Source organism: Papio anubis, chromosome 9 (genome assembly GCF_008728515.1).
Source record: "Papio anubis isolate 15944 chromosome 9, Panubis1.0, whole genome shotgun sequence".
NCBI classification, from domain to species: domain Eukaryota; kingdom Metazoa; phylum Chordata; class Mammalia; order Primates; family Cercopithecidae; genus Papio; species Papio anubis.
Genome location: NC_044984.1, coordinates 27,210,536 through 27,227,047, shown reverse-complemented (window position 1 = coordinate 27,227,047; position 16,512 = coordinate 27,210,536). Strand labels below are relative to the sequence as shown.

General features: G+C 35.5%; 1 protein-coding gene across 19 annotated transcripts in view; it reads right to left on the bottom strand.

Annotated features, from left to right (window-relative positions):
• The window catches only part of CCDC91 (coiled-coil domain containing 91), a 375,497-nt gene that overhangs the window by 258,813 nt on the left and 100,172 nt on the right, over positions 1 to 16,512 (bottom strand). Inside the window, exon 1 of one of the 19 annotated variants that reach the window (XM_021922144.2) lies at positions 831 to 1,526. The exons of 17 other annotated variants lie outside the window; for them this stretch is intronic. The gene's annotated coding sequence lies outside the window, so the exon portion shown is untranslated. Of the gene's footprint in view, positions 1 to 830; positions 1,527 to 16,512 lie in introns of those variants that run through there. One more of the 19 variants, XM_021922139.2, reaches the window with a different exon arrangement.

Genomic DNA, 16,512 nt, shown 5'->3' with positions numbered 1-16,512 from the left:
TTAAAATTTATTAAGCAAGTATGTTTACTTAAAGGTATATATGTGGCTGTGATCCTGTATTCAAGAAACTATTAACAGTTTCATTCTGATCTAACACCTATTTCAATATTTGTGTACGTTATTCATATTTATAGGCATAAGATAAGATGTCATGCTGTCCCAAGTTAAATTCTTCCCCTGTAACATTAAATGTCCAAGTGTATCATATTAGGGAGAAAGGAGGGAAAGTGAGTAGAATACAGGAAGAATGGGAGCAAGTAAGAAGAAAAGAGGAAAAGACAGAGATGAAAGGGAGAGGTTGAAGGAGGACAGTAGAGAGAGGCAATGAAGGTACCCAGAGTCTCATACTAACTAGTACTGTACTATGACCCTTTCTCTTCATAACCAAGTTCCTGAACAGTTCATAACCCCTGTCGCCATTTTCTTCCTCGACCCAATCTTCATCACTCCACTGGATTTAAGATACTAGTTGTCATATTAGATACTATTAAATTAAATAAACACATCTGATCTTATCTTTCTTCAGTTCTTCAGAGAACATGATAATCACCCTCCATTTTTCTTAAAACTCCTCCTTTGGTCCCTGTTACACAAGATCTCCTATATTTCTACCTAACACTTTGAATACCATTTTCTTGATTCCTTTTCAGACTCTTTCTCCAATAAACCTCAAGTTTCATTATTTCATATATCTGCTGATCTTCTCACTGCACAGAATATTCTGGATTGCCACTTTCAAAATCCATTATTTAAATTACCACCTCTAAGCTAATGATACTCAATACATCTCCAGTATAAATCACTCTGCAGAAATCTAGATCTATACTCACCTTACTACCAGATTGTTTCATTCAGGTGTCCAACAGATATACCAAACCTGCCTATCATCTTATATAGAGCTGTTTTGCTTCATGTTTTCCATCTAGTTAATAATACCTCAAAAAACCATTTGCTCAAGCCAGAAATGATACCACTAAGTGCTAACTTCACTCCAGTCACACAGTATTACTAACATTCCCTGACAATGCCATGTTTCTTCAGTACCTCTGTGACCTCACAATATTATTCTCTAGGTAAAAGCCATAGGCATTAGAGTCAGAAATGGATTGAAATTCAAACATTAATAATTTATGCATTATGCAGCCTTAGGCAAATTACAATAACTCTTCTAAGCCAAAGTTTCCTCTTGTGAAAATGGGGAAATAAAGCTCAAAATGATGTTGTACAGCTTAAATGAGATAATGTATACCAACCACCTAGCTCAGTGACAGGTACATGGTAAGCATTCAGTAAATGGAAATTGTCATTGAAGTTTTAAGTTGGCAACATTCAAAACAAGCTTTTCTAGAAATCTTTTCATATCTATTCCATTATTCACTCAAGCACAAAATAATTCTAATTTTCCATTGTCTGTTAAGATACTACAAGATTTTTAAGAAATAGTGACAAACCATTGCATAACAATAAATGGGAAACATCTAAAGCAGTGATTAGAAACAAAACTTCATAGCCCGGAACACTTCAATCAAAAAACAATAAATTAAATTCCCAGCTCAAACAAAAAAGAAACAAAAAAGAAAATTTAAAACGTAGAATAAGGAAAATAATAAAGATACTGCAATCACTGAAGTAGATTAATAAGAAAAAAGGGTACATATAACTATTCAAAATCCTGGATTTCAAATGAAAATTAAACAAAATAGTAGCTAACAATAAAAGGGAAATAACTCAAATATACAAAATTAAATGATAAGGAGAATATAGCTATTATAACAGAAGAAACTAGAAAGTAATAACGTTGGGTGGTGCAAAGATGGCGGAATAGGAAAAGCTCCAGTCTCCAGCTCCCAGCATTAGCAACCCAGTAGACAGGTGATTTCTGCACTTCTGACTGACGTACAGGGTTAATCTCACTGAGGCTTCTCGGACAGTGGGTGCTGGACAGTAGGTGCAGCCCAATGAGCGAGAGCCGAAGCAAGGCGAGGCATCACCTCACCCGGGAAGTGCAAGGGGGAAGGGAATTCTCTTTCCTAGCCAAGGGAAACCATGATAACACCTGGAAAATCGGGTTACTCCCATCCTAATACTGCACTTTACCAAGGGTCTTAGCAAATGGCACACCATGAGATTATATCCCGTGCCTCGCTGGGAGGATCCTATGCCCACAGAGCCTCCCTCATTGCTAGCACAGCAGTCTGAGATCTAACTGCACGGCAGCAGCAGGGCTGGGGGAGGGGTGCCCGCCACTGCTGAGGCTTAAGTAGGTAAACAAAGTGGCCAAGAAACTCCAACTGGGTGGAGCCCACCACAGCTCAAGGAAGCCGTCCTGCCTCTGTAGACTCCAACTCTGTGGACAGGGCATAGCCAAACAAAAGGAAGCAGAAATCTCTGCAGATGAAAATATCCCTGTCTGTCAGCTTTGAAGAGAGTAGTGTGGTTCTCCCAGCATGGAGTTTGAGATCTGAGAACGAACAGACTGCCTGCTCAAATGGGTCCCTGATCCCTGGGTAATCTAACTGGGAGACATCCCACACTAGGCGCAGATTGACACCTTACAACTCACACGGTCGGATACACCCCTGAGATGAAGCTTCCAGAGGAATGATCAGACAGCAATATTTGCTGTTCAGCAATACTCACTCTTCCGCAGCCTCTGCTGCTGATACCCAGGCAAACAGGGTCTGGAGTGGAACTCAAGCAAACTCCAGCAGACCTGCAGCTGAGGGTCCTGACTGTTAGAATGAAAACTAACAAACAGAAAGGACATCCACACCAAAAGCCCATCTTTATGTCACCATCATCAAAGACCAAAGGCAGACAAAACCACAAAGATGGGGAAAAAGTAGTTCAAAAAAGCTGAAAATTCTAAAAATCAGAGCACCTCTCCTCCTCCAAAGAAACACAGCTCCTCGCCAGCAATGGAACAAAGTTGCATGGAGAATGACTTTCACGAGTTGAGAGAAGAAGGCTTCAGGCGATCAAACTTCTCCGAGCTAAAGAAGGAAGTACAAACCCGGCGCAAAGAAACTAAAAACCTTGAAAAAAGATTTGACAAATGCCTAACTAGAATAACCAATGTAGAGAAGCCCTTAAACGACCTGCTTGAGATGAAAACCGTGACACAAGAACTACGTGACAAATGCACAAGCTTCAGTAACCGATTCCATCAGCAGGATGGAAGGGTATCAGTGATTGAAGATCAAATGAATGAAATGAAGCAAAAAGAGAAGTTTAGAGAAAAAAGAGTAAAAAGAAACGAACAAAGTCTCCAAGAAATATGAGACTATGTGAAAAGATCATATCTACGTCTCACTGGTGTACCTAGAAGTAACGGGGAGAATGGAACCAAGGTGGAAAACACTCTGCAGTATATTATCCAAGAGAACTTCCCCAACCTAGCAAGGCAGGTCAACATTCAAATTCAGGAAATACAGAGAACTCAACAAAAATATTCCTCGAGAAGAGCACCAAAGTTGAAATGAAGGAAAAAATGTTAAAGGCAGCCAGCAAGAAAGGTCGGGTTACTCACAAAGGGAAGCCCATCAGACTAACAGTGGATCTCTACACAGAAACTCTATAAGCCAGAAGAGAGTGGGGGCCAATACTCACTGTTCTTAAAGAAAAGAATGCTCAACCCAGAATTTCATATCTAGCCAAACTAAGTTTCATAAGTGAAGGAGAAATAAAATCCTTTACAGACAAGCAAATGCTGAGAGATTTTGTCACCACCAGATCTGCCCTACAAGAGCTCCTGAAGGAAGCACTAAACATGGAAAGGAACAACAGGTACCAGTCACTGCAAAAACATGCCAAAGTGTAAAGACCATCGATGTCAGGAAGAAACTGCATCAACTAATCAGCAAAAAAACCAGCTAACACCTTAATAACAGGAACAAATTCACACATAACAATATTAACCTTAAGTTTAAATTGGCTAAATGCTCCAATTAAAAGACACAGACTGGCAAATTGGATAAAGAGTTAAGACCCATCAGTGTGCTGTATTCAGGAGACCCATCTCATGTGCAGACACACCCAAAGGCTCAAAATAAATGGATGGAGGAAGATCTACCAAGCAAATGGAAAACAAAAAAAGCCAGAAGCTGCAATCCTAGTCTCTGATAAAAGAGACTTTAAACCAACAAAGATCAAAAGAGACAAAGAAGCCATTACATAATGGTAAAGGGATCAATTCAACAAGAAGAGCTAACTATCCTGAACATATATGCACCCAATACAGGAGGACCAGATTCATAAAGCAAGTCCTTAGAGACTTACAAAGAGACTTAGACTCCCACAAAATAATAATGGGAGATTTCAACACCCCACTGTCAACATTAGACAGATCAACAAGGCAGAAAGTTAACAAGGATATCCAGGAATTGAACTCAACTATGCACCAAGCGGACCTAATAGACATCTACAGAACACTCCACCCCAAATCAACAGAATAAACGTTCTTCCCAACACCACATTGAACTTATTCCAAAACTGACCACATAGTTGGAAGTAAAATACTCCTAGCAAATGCAAAAGAACAGAAATTGTAACAAACTGTCTCTCAGACCACAGTGCAATCAAACTAGAACTCAGGATTAAGAAACTCAATCAAAACTGCTCAACTGCGTGGAAACTGAACAACCTGTTCCTGAATGACTACTGGGTACATAACGAAATGAAGGCAGAAATAAAGGTCTTCTTTGAAACCCATCAGAACAAAGATACAACATACCAGAATCTCTGGGACACATTTAAAGCAGTGTGTAGAGGAAAATTTACAGCACTAAATGCCCAGAAGAGAAAGCAGAATAGATCTAAAATTGACACACTAACATCACAAGTAAAAGAACTAGAGAAGCAAGAGCAAACACATTCAAAAGCTGGCAGAAGGCAAGAGATAACTAGGATCAGAGCACAACTGAAGGAGATACACACACAAAAAACCCTTCAAAAAAATCAATGAATCCAGAAGCTGGTTTTTTGAAAAGATCAACAAAATTGATAGACCACGAGCAAGACTAACAAAGAAGAAAAGAAGAATCAAATAGACACAATAAAAAATGATAAAGGGGATATCACCACCGACCCCACAGAAATACAAACTACCATCAGAGAATACTATAAACACCTCTACGCAAATAAACTAGAAAACCTAGAAGAAATGGGTAAATTCCTAGACACATACACTCACCCAGGACTAAACCAGGAAGATGCTGAATCCCTGAATAGACCAATAACAGGCTCTGAAATTGAGGCAATAATTAATAGTCTACCAACCAAAAAAAGTCCAGGACCAGATGGATTCACAGCTGAATTCTACCAGAGGTACAAGGAGGAGCTGGTACCATTCCTTCTGAAACTATTCCAATCAATAGAAAAAGAGGGAATCTCCCCTAACTCATTTTATGAGGCCAACATCATCCTGATACCAAAGCCTGGCAGAGACACAACAACAAAAAAGAGAATTTTGGACCAATATCCCTGATGAACATCGATGCAAAAATCCTCAATAAAATACTGGCAAACCGAATCCAGCAGCACATCAAAAAGCTTATCCACCATGATCAAGTGGGCTTCATCCCTGGGATGCAAGGCTGGTTCAACATACACAAATCAACAAATGTAACCCAGCATATAAACAGAACCAAAGACAAAAACCACATGATTATCTCAATAGATGCAGAAAAGGCTTTTGACAAAATTCAACAGCCTTCATGCTAAGAACTCTCAATAAATTCGCTATTGATGGAACATATCTCAAAATCATAAGAGCTATTTATGACAAACCCACAGCCAATATCATACTGAATGGGCAAAAACTGGAAGCATTTCCTTTGAAAACTGGCACAAGACAGGGATGCCCTCTCTTACCACTCCTATTCAACATAGTGTTGGAAGTTCTGGCCAGGGCAATCAAGCAAGAGAAAGAAATAAAGGGTATCCAATTAGGAAAAGAGGAGGTCATCCCTGTTTGCAGATGACATGATTGTATATTTAGAAAACCTCATCGTCTCAGCCCAAAAATCTCCTTAAGCTGATAAGCAACTTCAGCAAAGTCTCAGGACACAAAATCAATGTGCAAAAATCACAAGCATTCTTATACACCAGTAACAGACAAACAGAGAGCCAAATCATGAATGAACTCCCATTCACAATTGTTTCAAAGAGAATAAAATACCTAGGAATCTAACTTACAAGAGATGTGAAGGACCTTTTCAAGGGGAACTACAAACCACTGATCAATGAAATAAAAGAGGACACAAACAAATGGAAGAATATTCCATGCTCATGGATAGGAAGAATCAGTATCGTGAAAATGGCCATACTGCCCAAGGTTATTTATAGATTCAATGCCATCCCCATTAAGCTACCAATGACTGTCTTCACTGAATTGGAAAAAACTACTTTAAAGTTCATATAGAACCAAAAAAGACCCCACACTGCCAAGACAATCCTAAGCCAAAAGAACAAACCTGCAGGCATCACGCTACCTGACTTCAAACTATACTACAAGGCTACAGTAACCAAAACAGCATGGTACTGTAACCAAAACACAGATATAGACCAATGGAACAGAACAGAGCCCTCAGAAATAATACCACACATCTTCAACCATCTAATCTTTGACAAGGCTGACAAAAACAAGAAATGGGGATAGGATTCCCTATTTAATAAATGGTGCTAGGAAAACTGGCTAGCCATAAGTAGAAAGCTGAAACTGGACCCCTTCCTTACACCTTATACAAAAATTAATTCAAGATGGATTAGAGACTTCAATGTCAGACCTAAAACCATAAAAACCCTAGAAGAAAACCTAGGCAGTACCATTCAGCACACAGACATGGGCAAGGACTTCATGTCTAAAACACCAAAAGTAATGGCAACAAAAGCCAAAATTGACAAATGGGATCTCATTAAACTAAAGAGCTTCTGCACAGCAAAAGAAACTACCATCAGAGTGAACAGGCAACCTACAGAATGGGAGAACATTTTTGCAATCTACTCATCTGACAAAGGGCTAATATCCAGAATCTACAAAGAACTCAAACAAATTTACAAGAAAAAAACAAACAACCCCATCAAAAAGTGGGCAAAGGATATGAGCAGATGCTTCTCAAAAGAAGACATTTATGCAGCCAACAGACACATGAAAAAATGCTCATCATCACTAGCCATCAGAGAAATGCAAATCAAAACCACAATAAGATACCATCTCATACCAGTTAGAATAGCGATCATTAAAAAGTCAGGAAACAACAGGTGCTGGAGAGGATGTGGAGAAATAGGAACACTTTTACACTGTTGGTGGGATTGTAAACTAGTTCAACCATTGTGGAAGACAGTGTGGTGATTCCTCAAGGATCTAGAACCAGAAATACCATATGACCCAGCCATCCCATTACTGGGTATATACCCAAAGGATTATAAATCATGCTGCTATAAAGACACATGCACATGTATGTTTACTGTGGCACTATTCACAATAGCAAAGACTTGGAACCAATCCAAATGTCCATCAATGACAGACTGGATTAAGAAAATGTGGCACATATACACCACGGAATACTATGCAGCCATAAAAAAGGATGAGTTTATGTCCTTTGTAGGGACACGGATGCAGCTGGAAACCATCATTCTCAGCAAACTATCACAAGAATAGAAAACCAAACACCGCATGTTCTCACTCATAGGTGGGAACTGAACAATGAGAACACTTGGACACAGGAAGGGGAACATCACACACCGGGGCCTGTTGTGGGGGAGGGGGAGGGGGGAGGTAGAGCATTCGGAGATATACCTAATGTAAGTGACAAGTTAACGGGTGCAGCACACCAACATGGCACATGTATACATATGTAACAAACCTGCACATTGTGCACATGTACCCTAGAACATAAAGTATAATAAATAAAAGAAAGCAACAAGGTTCTTCTACAGACTTCTAAGTAAATCAACCAAAGAATGTAGAAAAATGAAAAAATTCGTAAAGAATGTAGTTTCTACAAGTTGATCTGACTAAATATTTTTTTAAACCTCAAAAATAAATTTTCTTGTGAAATAAAAGTTAGGCAACTACCCCACAAAGAAAGCATTAGGCTCAGATTATTTCAAGGGGATTTCTACCAAAAATTCAAACACTAGATAAACCCAATATTCTAAAATTGAGAAGAACACTGAAAATGAAGGAAAACTTCATTAGCATTACTACAATTAACATAACAGTAATAGTAACACCTTATAAAGACATTAAAAATCAGAAAAATTCAAGATTTTCAGATTAGAGTATCATTTATAAATAATGAAGTATAAGTTCTAAATAAAATATTAACAAAATAAATCCAGCACCATATTAAAATGATATGCAGTGAACCAACAGAACTTACTCCAGGAATGCAAGACTGGTTACCTATTACAGAATTCATTAATACTCCATATTAACAAACTTAAAAATAAAAACTGTATGATTATCTCTAGACTCTGGAAAGGCCTGTGATAAAATTAAACACCCATTTCAGTTAAAAACAATCAGAAAATAGAAACTGATGGATACTTAAGACAATAAAATATATAAACCTCAGCCCTAAAGGCAGCATCTTAATTAATGGGAAAAGATTAAAGGTGTTTCCATGAAGATGAGGAGTAAGAAAAGGATGCCTACTAACTCTCTAACTTTTAAGCATTGTACTAAAGGCACAAATCGATGCAATTAAACAACAGAAATGAAATAGCACCATAAAAACAGAAAAAAGGTGAAAACAATTTCATGTTTCTATCATGAGAATACATATAAAATTAACTCTAATAATAAAAGCATTCAGTAGAGTAGAGGACATAAACTTAACCAGCAGAAACCAATATAATTCATATGTAAAAACAATAACCATTTAGAGAATGTAATGGTAGAGAAAATAACTATTTTTCACTGCAACAAAGACACGATACAGTACTTAAGAATAAATTTAGCAAGAAATGTGAAGAAAACTTTACAACACTCTTGAAAGACAAAGAAATAGACCTAAACAAAGGTAAAGATATCTCTTGTAATAGGATAGAACATCTAAATATCACAAAAATCCCTAGTACTCTCTTCATTAACAGATAGGCTTAATACAATCCCAGTAAGTTTTTTATAATGAAGTTAGATAAATGGGCATTAAATGCCACATTAAAAAAGTGAACTTGAAAGAAAAGAACAACACTAAAAGAGAAAAGCTATATGGGGAATACCATTCCCTCTTATTAAAATCTACTAAATTAAACTATATTAAAACATACTACTATCAAAATTTGCTGTATTAAATTATGTTATAGAACCTCTATAAATAAGATAGTAGATTATTTGGTGCAACAATTAACAGATCAGAAGAACATATCAGAAACTCCAAAAATAGATCCAAGTATGTGTGAAGCAAGTATGTGATAAAAGCAGCGTTTCAAATTACTGCGTCAAAGATAGGCTTGTTAACATAACAGTGACAGAACATTGATTAGTTGTTTGGAAAAAAATGTGTTAAATAAAATTAAACTCATATATCATATCATACACAAAAAGAAACTCCAAATAGGATCAGGGATCTAAAAAGTTTAATGAGATCATATATTCTAGGAGAAAACATGAGTGAGTTCTTCTTCACCTTAGACATAAGAAAGGGCATTCTAACTATGGCTAGATTATAGATACGACACAAGGGAAGACTGACTAATTTCACTACAGAATATATAAGATGTTTTTTCTGTCAAAACAAATATAAAAACCAACTAACAAGTTAGAAAAAAAAACTAATATGTATAACATGTATCACAGATAAGGGCCAATATTCCTAATAAATAAAGAACCTTTAAAACCTAGGGGGAAAAAAAGGTTAAGAGAATAAAAAACATCCTATAGTACAATAAGCAAAAGATGTGAACAATTTACCAAAATGAAAACATACAAAAGGCCCTTAAATATATGAAAAGACAAAGATACGTACATCTACTTATTTGCTGTAAAGGAAATGTATGAAGGATAAAGCCAAAAACAAACAGGATAGTGGAAGATAGGCAGGAATGAGGTGGAAAGATAAGAAATGAACGGCAAGAAATCTCTCTTCTCTGAATATAGATTTTAATACAATTCCCAACTTTTGGCACCATGTTAATGTTTCACATACTCAATAAAAGAAAAACAAAATCAACAGGCAGGGGAATGAGAAATCCTAAACAGATTACAAAGAACAACAAATGAACTTGCAAATGAATAACCTGATCACATAACACAGTATGAGAGAGGGAGGGGTAAAAACTAACCCAAGTTACTTTGGGACATAGTATCTTGACTGAATGCCCTCAGTGTAAGAACCAAAAGAACACTAAATAAATACTGAGAAGAATAAGAAAAATGAGAAGGAAAAAGAAGAAAATGATAAAGCAAATGAGGTAAAATGTTAACCTTTGAAGAAAATGAAGGAAGTATATATGGGAATTATTTGTCCATTTCTTGAAGCTTTTCTGTAAGTCACAATAAAAGTAAAGAGGAAACAGCAAAGGGGAAATTATATAATTAAAAAAAACACACATCTAAAGAATTACTCATCAGAGGAAAAATAACTTGGTCTCAACAAAATCCTTCCCTAGGCAAAACTGCTAAATAAAGACTTGCTACCACTAAAAATATATATCAGAATGTTCCTACCAGTTACTGTTAATAACAGCAAATAAGTGGCAAAAACCTAAATACTCACTGACATTAAATGGGTACCTGAGTTGTAGCATAATCAATTATTTAGCAGTGAAAATAAAGAAACTGCAGATATATGAAACAACATGACTGAATCTCAGAGACAAAAATTTGGGTTAGCAATATAAATCCTAAAGATTTCAAACAGTATGAACCCATTTTTATAAAGCACATAAACAAGCAAAGCTCATATATATATACACACACACACACACACATATACGCATGCGCGCGCACGCACACACACACACACAAATTTTTGTTGTTTTCGTTTTTTTTTTTTTTTTTTTTAACAAAATCAAGGAAATGCTAACATAAAATTGAGGACAGTGATTCCTCCAGGGACAAAGGCAACGGGATAGGACAGAAGAAAAATTATGAAATTGATAACACTCTAGTTCTTAAGTTAAATAGCAGATTCATGTGTGTTATTTTTAAATATAACAAAGAAAAAATAAAAATAACTATACTTGCTTAAAAATATACTTCTAAAGACTTTTGTTTCAATATCCTTTCTAACTGGAATAAACAACCCCCAGGAGTCACGTTAACCCCTAATCAAAGCATGCTCTGGGTTAAGATAGGAAAGGATCTAGCTTCAAAGTAAAGACTAACAGGGGCCAACTAGCCTTGGTGGGAAAAAAAACAAAAAACAAAAAAAATCAGCAACACACCAGTAAACACAAGATTTAGAGATGCAAGCCTTTCTGGCATCCTGCTAATCAGACCAATACAACATATGGAAAGTTGAAGGTAAAGTGCTTACTATTCATATGCACTTTCAATTTATGAGGTATCAGAGAAATTTTCAGAAAGTTGTTGAATTTGATACTATGTTTACTAAGTGTTTCATAATCCAAATCCAATTTTTTATATAAAATGAGAAAACAAATGAATAGCATCTGTGAAAGAAAAGAGAGCATATAATTTCCCTCTAAGTGAGAACTAGGTTTTTTTCAGAAAAACCTCTACATTTTTTGCTATGCTACAATTCACATAGCTTCACTAATTTAACGTGACTGCCCTGTAACATCCAACCCCTAGAAAAAAATCTGTCCTGGTAAATATTGTCCACATATATAGACACAAAATATTATTGTATAATAATGATGGTATACATGTTTTAAATGTGTGTGCTTAATAAATGGGAAATTATAAACATAATTTTAAAATTACAAATTTTAGTATGTAAAACATTATCTTCTGACTTAGTCAAGGTACAATTTTTTAAGTTTCAAAGTGCTTACAGTATTCTTTGGTCTATTAAAAATTGTATAGTGTCAGTCCTCATGCCCAAAATCTTCAAAGGCAGGAAATCAGGTGTGCCCAACACAACCTATTTCCACGAAAACACAGCCAAAATTTTTTTAAGTAGAAATCTATAAAATTTTGTTTCTTTGGACATGTTGGTTGTTTGCTTGCTTTTAAGGCTGAAGCAGGAGTATATACAATTTGCTTCATTTTAAATGTGAAATCCTTGGTTTTCTAAGATTTAGAGAATACAGAGTCAGCACAATATTCCTTCACAGCTACAAAGCAAATCAAAAGTGCAATGAATGGCAGTTCTTCATTTTTAACTTTGTAAGGGTAACTAGCAAGTCACTTGGACATATCATTTTTCATTGACAGACCTCTTCTAAAGCACAAAAAGCTAACTATGTCAAAACATGACAAAGGCGAAGGAGCACCAAGTTTCCAAACAGTATGCAATTATTTTTTCCAGTAATTCTGTTTGTGGTCATTTCTGTTTCATTTTACATAAACATAATAATTCTGGTTAATTCTAAATAAGAAATGGGTAAAAATAGCCATGCACTTTTACCTATACTGCAAAAAATAAACCTGTTTATCTATTAATGATTAAAATAATTTAAGAGGAATATGCCAATAAAATAATGATTTTTATAACTTGTAACTCAGAAAATAGTTTTGGCCTTTAATTTTCATTCAACCAAAGCGGGTCCTCATTTTTAATCCCATTCTTTCATCTTTTAGGTACATTAGAGGCTGGTGACTACCTGCTTTCATAAACTGTCATTTCACCTCTGATCCCCAAATGTATTTTCTGGTCTATGTTGTTGAATCCACATCTTCCTATTCAATGCTCATTGTTGACACCTTTGAAAATCACTCATGTAGGGAAGTCACTGTTATGGAAAACAAAAAATTTGCAAGTGCTTATGGAGATCCAAATCGCATATCTAAATATGAAGATCTGTTACTAAAAAAAATTGAAACTAAGCGTACACATTTCTTTTAAAATTTACAGAAAACAGTGAAAGTTAGTGTTTAGAAAATCATTGTTTCTAACCCAAGGAAGGGTTCCTTACAGGAAATGACCCTTGATATATAATGTATATGTTTATATATTATATGTATAGATATATAGATGTAATAGAATGGACTTGAGGATGTATCTAAGACATCTAGGTTGGAAACTGAAGGAAAAATATATAATAGCTTTTAAAAAGCCAAGATGGAGGAACACGGGAAATACAAACGATCACTCCCTTAATACAATGATCACATCGTTGATAAAATTTCTACCATTTTAGTTATTTTTTATTATTTTCTAGAGTTATTGGCATACTATAAATAAAGACCTCACCCCTACTTGTTTCTTTGAGGAATAACAGTATTCCAGAGGGCTGTTTGGATAACCCTGTATACTACAAATTGCAATAATCAAATTTCAGAATTATGCAAATGACAAAAAAAATTGTTTCCACTTCTAAAAGAGATGCAGAGGAACAGACCTCATAACCTTTTGCTAGCATAGTCAACACAAAATTATATAATACAAACATAAATATAACTTTTTGAATGGGAAAATTAAAAAAATTAAAAATTTAAAAAATAAAATTAAAAAAATGTTCATTCCCCACTGCTTCTTTAATATCACAGCAAGAATAAAATCTCACAGCATCCAAAAATAAATGAAAGTAGAAATAAATTAATGAAGTAAACTATAATAAAAAATGATATAAGGAGTCTAAAATGCTTGAAGAATATGGGAGGAATATTCCAAAATCATAGTATCTTTTATCCAAATTTACTATTTAAAAATAAAAGGCTTTTTTCTTTTAACTCTTGCTCACACTGAGTGAACAAAATTCTATGCAATTTCTGAAGTGGAAGAAAAAAATTATATCACACCTTAAGCTAACGTGGTATGTTTTGAACACATCATTTTAAAATGTTAGGTTTCTGCTGAGGTAGTTTTTGGCTCCTGAGTCTCTGGAAACTAGATCCTTAAGAAATTTTTTAAACTCAATAGAAGATAATGACACACTTAAGAAAACAGTGCCTGTGTTCTTTATTGGACTCATTTATCTAATCACTTTTTCAAAATGCAATCGTACAGTAGCACTATATTCAAGACACTATGTAATGTAAGATACAGAACAATCCTTTATATCAGAAAACCTCACCCTGAGAATATCACATTGGTATTAAAATAATAAAAAATAAATAAATTGTTATCTAAAGTACTTAGTTGTTAGAGATCATGGAAAGACTTGCCATTGTTTGTAGTTTGATATCACCACTGCAACACTCCAAATAGGAAATGATAAAAATATTAGTGTGCTGTACATCAAAGGTGTTCAATAAATCAATTTATTTTAAAAATTTCATGTAGAAATTTCTTGGAAATATTTTAAATATCAAAATATGATTTTCAAAAAAAGATAAAATCTTGACTCTCAGAGAGATAAAGTAGATATATATTAAAGATTTTATTCTACTCATACAATGAGGGAACCAGGCAAATGTTATAACCACTTCAAAGGAAAAATCATTTAAAATAGGGCAAATTTATAGAGAGTGAACAAATGAAATAAATTGCAAATGGAGGTGCAACTGCTTTTTTCCAAAGGTGCAGAGTCAATCAGAATTTCAAGTCTATCAGTTCCTACAACACATGAAGAGCTGTAAATGTAAAATAACTCAAAGACAGTGAACAGGGCTAGAATCAGATAACCCTAAAACTTGTGCTGAATGTAGACAATGAATAGTTTTCATTTTAAAATATCTTTTTTTACATGACTCTATTAAGCCATTCTCACACTGCTATAAAGATACTACCTGAGACTGAGTGATGTATAAAGAAAGCAGGTTTACGTCAGGCATGGTGGCTCAAACCTGTAATCCCAGCACTTTGGGAGGCTGAAGCAGGTGGATCACCTGAGGTCAGGAGTTCCAAACCAGCCTGGCCAATATGGCTAAACCCCATCTCTACTAAAAATACAAAAATTAGCCAGGTGTAGTGGCACATGCCTGTAATCCCAGCTACTGGGGAGGCTGAGGCAAGAGAATCGCATGAACCCAGGAGGCAGAGGTTACAGTAAGCCGAAATCGCACCACTGCACTCCAGCCTGGGAAACAATAGCGAAACCAAAAAAAAAAGAGAGAGAGAGAGAAAGCAGGTTTAACTGACTCACAGTTCCACATGGCTGGGGATGCCTCAGGAAGCTTACAATCACAGGAGAAGGCAAAGGGGAAGCAGGCACCTTTTTCACAAGACAGAAGGAGAAACAGAGACAGAGAACGGGAAAGGCGATACTTTTAAACCAGAAGATCTTGTGAGAACTCATTACCACAAGAACAGCATGCGGGGGGAATCACCTCCATAATCCAATCACCTCCCACCAGGTCCCTCCGTTGACATGGGGGGATTACAATTCGAGATGAGATTTGGGTGGGGACACAGAGCCAAAGCATATCAATGATGAAAAAGAATAGCTCAAATTTCTCTTAAGTGAAATGAAAAAAGGGAAGAGAACTGTCATTGACCTGGTACATACTATGGTCTAGGTGCTGTAAAATATATTTTTTTTGTGTCAACTTACTTTCATCCTCTCTATAACAACCATTTCATAAATGAAGAATCTAAGATTCTGAGTTTAATTGTAAAGTACAAGATTTTACAAACTAGAAGACTGTCAAGTCACGATCAGAATTCACGTCTGTTTGACTTTAAAGCTCAAGCTCATATTCTCCACTCCACAAGCACTAAAAATGCAAGTTAAAATCATGTTAAGATTTTGGGCATGTGTGTGTGTTATTTTTCTAGTAGGTAAACAAACAATGAAAAATACAGGCAAAGAGCCAGGTGTACTGCAGACAAGGAGGTGAGCACAGTGTCCCAGCTACTGGGAAGGCTGAGGTGGAAAGATGGTTTGAGCCCAGGAGTTCGAGGCTGCAGTGAATATAATCACATCACTGTACTCCAGTCTGGGTGGCAGATCAAGGCCCCGTCTCTTGGAGAAAAAAAAAAAAAATACAGACAAGGAAACAGAATACAGAGAACCAAATAGGAAAAGCATAAGTTAAAAGAGAGAGAAAGAGACGAAAACTTCAAAAAGAATTTTAAGAAACTAATGTTTTCAATAAAACATATATTTAAATTGATATCAACAACAGAAGTTACTGTTCTATCATTAAATGCCTAAAGAGAAAGCAAAACATGACTAGCTAGCATATATACAGTGACTTAACAATGCCAATTAAAAGAATAAAATAAAAGCAACAGTCCTGAAATAAGCTCTTAACTATATCCTACTGCCAGTAGAAAACAAAACTTAATGAAGTAAAACAAAACTACTTTAAAGTCCCCTTCTACTCATCCAGTTAATTATAAAGGGAAATCTAGTTACAGTATGTGAATATTAGCAAAATGAAACACAACTATTTGTTCTTTCTTCTCTTTCTTTGAACCTTCAATATAAAGCTTGCCACAATTTGCATTCATTTAAGCTACCAGCATTATTTTCGGTTCTCTTACTTCTATG